The sequence below is a fragment of the Eriocheir sinensis genome, chromosome 21 (assembly GCF_024679095.1).
Source record: "Eriocheir sinensis breed Jianghai 21 chromosome 21, ASM2467909v1, whole genome shotgun sequence".
Taxonomy (NCBI): Eukaryota; Metazoa; Arthropoda; class Malacostraca; order Decapoda; family Varunidae; genus Eriocheir; species Eriocheir sinensis.
In genome coordinates, this window is record NC_066529.1 from 12,825,006 (window position 1) to 12,832,619 (window position 7,614).

The following is a 7,614-nucleotide window of genomic DNA, read 5'->3' on the forward strand; positions in this document are numbered from 1 at the left end:
CACAGACACACACACGCACATACACACACACACAATTTGCACTCACGCATAACACATATAAACAAAACTTAAGTTGACACACACACACACACACACACACACACACAACACTTTTTACATCGGCGTGTGTGTGTGTGTGTGTAAGTGTGTGTGTGTGTGTGTGTGTGTGTGTGTGTGTGGGCCCGCCTTGCATACACTCGCCGTCAGAACTCGGCTCCTCAAAGCTCGGGAGATGAAAAGAAAAATATTAATCAACATCGCCAGAATAGTAGAAGAAAAAAAAAACTCACGTATCTACTTTTTTTCTAGCAGGGTTTTTTTTTTCTTTACGACTCCTCCCCCTTACGTACGTCCAGCCACAAAAGGGAACGCTGAAAAAAAGGAGAAGAAGAGTGGGCTTATGTGAACCGTGAAGTCTATAAAACCGAGAGAGAAAGAAAGAAAAAGTGAAAAAAGCGAACAATTAAGGTTGTATGAACTCTGCTAATTAACTCTCATTCATAAGGTAGCAGGGCGTTCAGGTAGAGAGGCACAGGTGAAGCAACAACGACAACAACTGCATCAATATCAACAACACACGTGTATCCTCCTACCTGCGTGCCTACCTGCCTACCCTACCTTTCCGTTTCGTTACCTGCCAGCCTGCAGCCCACGTGTCTACCTGCCCATACCGGCCTGCTACAGATTAAAGGTAAGATTGACAGTCATATGTACATTCTTTGTCTATTAGGGAAAGGTGTTTTAAATTATGAAATCAGATTTGCTTCTACTACTACTACTACTACTACTACTACTGTTACTACTACTACTACCACTACTACTACTACTACTACTACTACTACTACTACTACTACTACTACTACTACTACTACCATCATCTTCGTCATAACTACCTTCATTAGACTCTACATCTTTTATAATCACCACCACTACCACGACCACCACCACCACCATCTTCTGCATCCCCCTCAACCACCACCACCACCACTATCACCTCCGTCATCACAGCGTATTAGCTCGCCAGCAGAAGCTCGTGTTCTTCATAATTAGTTTGCCATTAGTTGTGTAATTAATGCTGCCTCAAACAGTGAAGGGAGGGAGGAAAGGAGGGAGAGAGGGGAAGGGAGGAAGAGGAGAAGGAGAGGGAGGAAGAGGGGCGGATGCAGGCACGGTGAAAGCACGGAGATGATATAACTTTGAAGATAATTAAGTAAAAACAATATTTATCCAGTATTATGGTCCCCTAAAGTTACACAGGGGCACCATCAATGTAACAAGAGAAAAATAACTAATGCTAAACTAACGCCGTATTTAATTAATCAGTGTTCTTTTAGCATACGTGTGTTGATTGTACGTGTGTAAGGTGGGTTACACTCTCTCTCTCTCTCTCTCTCTCTCTCAATCTACGTTTTCTTTCTTCCTTATCTTTCTTTTTTAACTCTTCCTCTTCCCTCTCATTTCTCCTACTATTCTCTCTCTCTCTCTCTCTCTCTCTCTCTCTCTCTCTCATTATTTCTTATCTTCCTTCTCCCTTTTTTAGTTTTTTCCTCATCCCTTTCATTTTCCCTCTACTCTCTCTCTCTCTCTCTCTCTCTCTCTCTCTCTCTCTCTCTCTCTCTCTCTCATCATTTCTTTTCTTCCGTATCCCCTTTTTAGTTTTTCCTCATCCCTTTCATTTTTCCTATACTCTCTCTCTCTCTCTCTCTCTCTTTCTCTCTCTCTCTCATTATTTCTTAGGTCTTGCCTTACTAACCTGTTGCCCTTCTACACTAAAGTAATCGATGCGGTTGACCGAGATGAAAATTATGACATATTGTATCTAAATTTCAGTAAGGCGTTCGACAAAGTTCCCCATCACCGGCTATTACTAAAATTACAGGCTCACGGCATAGATGGGAAAGTTTTGAAGTGGATCAGGGCGTGGCTTAGTGGTAGGAAGCAGAGAGTGCAAATCAATGGTAAAAAATTTGAATGGGGCAGTGTTACGAGTGGCGTCCCACAAGGGTCGGTGCTGGGTCCTCTGCTCTTTATTATTTACATCAATGACTTGGACACAGGAATTAGTAGTGATGTCAGCAAGTTCACAGATGATACCAAGATCGGTAGAGTAATCCAATCAGACAGGGATGCTACCGTTCTCCAGGATGAGCTTGACAGACTATATATATGCTTGGGAGGGGAAGTGGCAGATGGAATTCAATGTCGGGAAGTGTAGCATTCTGAGTGAAGGTAGGAATAACCCCTCACACAATTACTCCTTAAATGGCACTCCTCTAAGTAGGTCTGGGCGTGAGAGAGACTTAGGAGTCCTAGTGAGCGCTGACCTCCGTCCTAGGGCTCAATGCATTCAGGCTAAAAATCGGGCAAACAGAGTACTTGGTTTCATCTCAAGGAGCGTAAGCAATAGGAGCGCTGAAGTCATCCTCAAACTTTACTTAGCACTAGTTAGACCTCATCTCGATTATGCAGTTCAGTTCTGGTCCCCCTACTATAGAATGGATATCAAGATGTTAGAATCTGTACAGAGGAGGATGACAAAGATGATTCAGGGGGTGAGAAGCTTGCCTTATGAAGACAGGCTGAAGCAGTTAAATCTACTCTCGCTAGAAAGGCAAAGGTTGCGAGGAGACTTGATCGAAGTCTATAAATGGATGAAGGGATTTAATTTAGGGGATGTCAATAAGATTTTGAGAGTAAAAGAGCCAGGTAGGACGCGTAGCAATGGTTTTAAGTTAGACAAATTCAGATTTAACAAAGACATAGGCAAGAATTGGTTCACCAATAGAGTGGTGGACGAATGGAACAGGCTTGGGGGCCATGTTGTGGGTGCCAATACCGTAGATACATTCAAGAAGAGGTTAGATAAAGCCATGGATGGTGAGGTAAGGTGGGGTTGAGTGTACAGGAGCTGCCTTGTATAGGCCAACCGGTCTCTTGCAGACTCCTTACGTTCTTATGTTCTTATGTTCTCCCCTTTTCAGGTTTTCCTCATCCCTTTCATTTTCCCTCTACTCTCTCTCTCTCTCTCTCTCTCTCTCTCATCATTTATTTTCTTCCTTATCCCTTTTTAGTGTTTTCTTCATCCCTTTCATTGTCCCTCTACTCTCTCTCTCTCTCTCTCTCTCTCTCTCTTTCTTCCGTATCCCTTTTTAGTTTTTCCTCATCCCTTCCTCTCTCTCTCTCTCCGGACAGCCCCATTAGGCGGACGTGAACACAAAAGAAGAAACGAGGAGGAAAAATAAATAATACAGAGGCGAGGTACGAGCTCAAAGTATTTACACAAGTCCTTCGCTAACGTCACTCTGCCGGACGACTCATGTAGGGCGCCTCCTCAGCCCCGGACAGTAGGGGGAGGCGGGGAGGAGGGATGGGGGAGGGGGAGGAATAAATGAAATATAGAAACTGGGAAATTAAAGAAGAAAAAAATTCCCTCAGCCTCTCGGTAGTAAGATAAAAAAAAAAAGTTATAAGGGAGGAAAAAGAAAAGCCGTATGAAAACTGAGAAATCAAAGAAGAAAAAGAAAATCCTCAGCCTTTCAGTAATAAGATGAAAATAAAACAGTTAAAAGGAAGGGAAAATAAATGCTATATGAAAACTGAGAAATCAAAGAAGAAAAAGTTGACTCAGCCTCTCCAGAATAAGAAAAAAAAATAAAAAATAAAGTAAACTGGAAGGGTAAGAAATAGATGCAATGCGAAAACAGGGAAATCAGAGAAGAAAAAAATTGCCTCAGAAAAATTAGAATGGTAGGGAAAAGAAACGCAACACTTTTCGAAAACTGGGAAGTCAAGGAAGAAAACAGTCTCTTCATCCTTAATAATAATAAGAAAAAAACGTAAAATAGTAGGAAAAAGAAAACGAATACGAAAACTGGGAAATCAAAGAAGATAAAGTCGTCTCAGCCTCAGGAATAAAAATAAAAGTTACTTGGTAGGGAAAAAAAATACGGAAACCGGGAAATCATAGAGGAAAACAGTCGCTTAATTCTCAGTAAGAGGAAAGATTCAGTTAAATGATAAGGAAAAGAAAAACATAACGGAAACTGGGAAATCCAAGAAAGAAGATAAAAAAAAGTCGCGTCATCCTCTCCCAAGAAAAGGCGGGAAAACATTGAAGAAAAAAAAAATCAATACTTATATTTATAACCCTTTGTTCTTTTCCGTCTTTCCACCGCCATTCCTTTCTCATTTGAAAAGCAATAACTATGTAGTCATAAAACAAATATTTTAAAACCCTCTTCAGCCCGGACAGCATGAACAGGCGGGGAAGAGTAAATAAAAGCAATACGAAAACTGGGAAATAAAAGAAGAAAAAAATCGCCTCATCCTCTCAAGAATAAGAAAAAATAAACCGCAAAAAGGCAGAGAAAAAAAAATTGCTTTAAAATCCTCCCTATTTTTCTTCCCGCCGCTGTTTCTTTCTCATTTAAAAACAATAACTAGTAGGTAAAAATAAACATAATAATTTTTAAACCCTCTAAGTATTTATCTTTCAAACACTCTTTCTCCCTCATTTAAAAACCGATAACTAGGTACAAATAATACAAATATTTCTAAACTACGGTATCTTTTTTTTTTTTCAACCATTCTTTCTCCCTCATTTAAAAACCTATAACTATGTAAAAATTCATAATACAAATATTTTTAAAACGCTCTTTTTTATTTCTATTTGTTATCCTCTCCCGCGGAAAATAAGTAAAACAGTGAAGAAAAAAAATCATTACTAATATCCCTAATCCTTTCTATTTTTCCTCTTTCCACCATTCTTTCTTTCTCAGTAATAAGGATAAAAATAATCACGATATAAATACTTCAAAATCCTCCCTCTCTTACTTTCCATCACCGCTTCCTTTACAACCCTTTATATAGCCTTAACGCGTTAGTCTAAAAATTGAACCTACATAGTTAATAATGCACAAAATTACTAGAACGCAAATGTTATAAAATCCATAAAAATATTGCAGTAAATAAATATTGAGAATTGCCCGGAGCTTGTGTACAATATGGAGCTTGTGTACAATATGAATCTCTCTCTCTCTCTCTCTCTCTCTCTCTCTCTCTCTCTCTCTCTCTCTCTCTCTCTCTCTCAGGTATTATAAAAAGGTTGTAAGCGTCATGCGTAATAATGGTGTAATGTAGCTATGAATCCATGTTTTTTTTTTGTGGTGGTGGTGGTGGTGGTGGAGAAGGGTAAAAAGAGGGAAAGAAGTAAGAGAGAGGGAGGAGAGGTCAAGAGGGGAGAGAGGACGGAGAGGGGGAGGGAAGGGATGTTCTTTTTACGTGTGTAAGAGGAAGAGGAGTGTCATGTCATGTTAGCTTAGTGTGTGTTTAGAGAGGAGGAGGAGGAAGAAGAGGAAGAGGAGGAGGAGGAGGAGGAGGAGGAGGAAGAGGGAAAGAAAGTATGGTAAAAAGAGTGAGTATTAGGCACATTAACCAAGTCATGTCAACTCCTTTTAGTTCACCCCTCTCTCTCTCTCTCTCTCTCTCTCTCTTCGCATCCTCTACATACTCCCGATCCCATGAGTTTCCGCTCCGTCCGTGTTTTAAAGAGAATCCGATGCTATGTGGAAGGATTTTACGCACAGGACAGTCGTGACATTAGGTTCAAATTCTCCTTTTAAGAGCGCTGTAAAATTCCGAAATCTATAGAAGTGAAGATTATATAGTATGTGTGGAAGTGGTGAGGAGAAAGATTAAAGAGAGGCGTTTATATATAGTTCTCTCTCTCTCTCTCTCTCTCTCTCTCTCTCTCTCTCTCTCTCTCTCTCTCTCTTGAGTTTCCTTTTCCTTGATCAGTTTTTCCTCAATTTCTTGTGTTCTTATTGTTCATTTTCCTATTTTTTTCTTTTTATTACTTCTTCCTATATTCTTCTTCTCCTTTTTCTTCCTCTTTTTCTTCCTCATCTTCTTTTTCTTTGTCTTCTTCTTCTTCATCATCGTCTTCATCACTTTCTCATCAGTCTCCATACTCTTCCTCTTCCTCTTCTCAGCATTTCCCTCTCCCTCTTATTTTACTGCGTTACTCTTTTTTAACTTCTTTACTGCATCCGCTCCCACTGGTAATACATCTTTTTCATACACTTCCTGCATCATGTAACCTTTTTTGCCCTTAATACCGTCTCTAAACAGCACCTCGACGAAACTAATACTGCTACTGTACGTTTAAAACTCTTCTTCCTTTCTGGCCCTCTACTTCATTTTTGTGGGTCCATTACAATCTTCTTTTTCTCCATCGTCTTGGTCTCTGTCTTGATCTACCTCATGTTTTTTGGGTCTTTTTTTTATCTTTATTCTCTTTCTTTCCTCTGTTTTTCCTTTTTTTCTCTTCTCTCCTCCTCCTCATCATCATCATCATCCTTTCCTCCTTCATTTTCTCCTCTTTGTTCTCATTTTTTATCTTTATTCCTTCTTTATTTTTTTATCTCCTTTTCTCCATTTTCTATCTTTATTCCTTCTTTCTTTATTTTTTTTATCTCCTTTTCTCCTTCATTTTCTCCTCTTTCCTCTCATTTTCTATCTTTATTCCTTTATTTTTGTTTTTTATCTCCTTTCTTCCTCTTCCTTCTCATCCCTTCCTCCTCCCTTCTTTCCTCACTCATTTTCTCCTGTATTCTCTTCTTTCCTCCTCTATTCTACACACCGTACTACCCTAAGCATCGCCTCTTGTTTCTGTTCTTCCATTTTATCTTTATTCTTTTTCTTTCTGTTCTTCATTTTCACCCTTTTTCTCTCCTTCCCTCCTCCCCATGCTTATCTCTTCCTCCTCTCTTCTCTCCTCCTTTTCTCCTTTTCATCATTTTCTCCTTTTCTCTCTCCTCTCCTCCTCATCGTTTCGTCTTCCTTTCCTCCTTCATTTTCTCCTTTTCTCTCTCCTCTCCTCATCATTTCCTCTTCCTTTCCTCCTTTTCTCTCTCCTATCCTCCTTCTCATCATTTCGACTTTCTTTCCTCCTTCATTTTCTCCTTTTCTCTCTCTTCTCCTCCTCATCAATTCCTCCTTCATTTTCTCCCCTTTCCTCTCCTTCCCTACTCTATATCCTACACACCATCGCCCTCTCACACATCGCCTCATCCCTTCCCTTTCCTTACCTATACTCTCAGATTTACCTGTTTACCTTTTCCCTTCCTTCCCCCTCGCCATGCACTCCTCGATTAAGGCTCTCCCTATCATCGCGAGGAATCAGGTTTGTAAACAGCTTCCTTCATCACCCGAGCCGTTCCGCACCATTACACACATGCAGGAAACCAAGAGCCGGAGTTACAAAGGCGCAAGTGGGAGGACGCCGCGGAGGAGGAAAGTGGATGCAGGTGCAGGTGTGTGTGTGGAGGGGGAGGTGGTGGAGGAGGAGCAGCCGATACGGAGAAGGAGTCAGAGTTACGGGAATAGGTGGCAAGGATACAAGGGCGAGTAGGAGGAAAGTCGAGGATAGGAGAAGCAGGTGCAGGAGATGTGTGTGTGTGTGTGTGTGTGTGTGTGTGTGTGTGTGTGTGTGTGTGTGTGTGTGTGTGCGTAGGCAGGTGGAGGAGGAGGAGCCGATAAGAAGAAAGAGTCAAAGTTACGGGAATAGGTAGCAAGGATTCGAGGGGGAGTAGGAGGAAAGTGGAGGAAAGTGGA

The 7,614-nt window shown here is 40.8% G+C and overlaps 1 long non-coding RNA gene across 1 annotated transcript in view; it reads left to right on the forward strand.

Moving 5' to 3' along the window:
* Positions 1-432, forward strand: part of LOC127001704 (uncharacterized) — a 1,513-nt gene extending 1,081 nt beyond the window's left edge. The window contains exon 2 of the long non-coding RNA XR_007755404.1: positions 310-432. This is a non-coding gene — a long non-coding RNA (uncharacterized LOC127001704). The remainder of the gene's footprint in view (positions 1-309) is intronic.
* Positions 433-7,614: the final 7,182 nt, after the last annotated feature.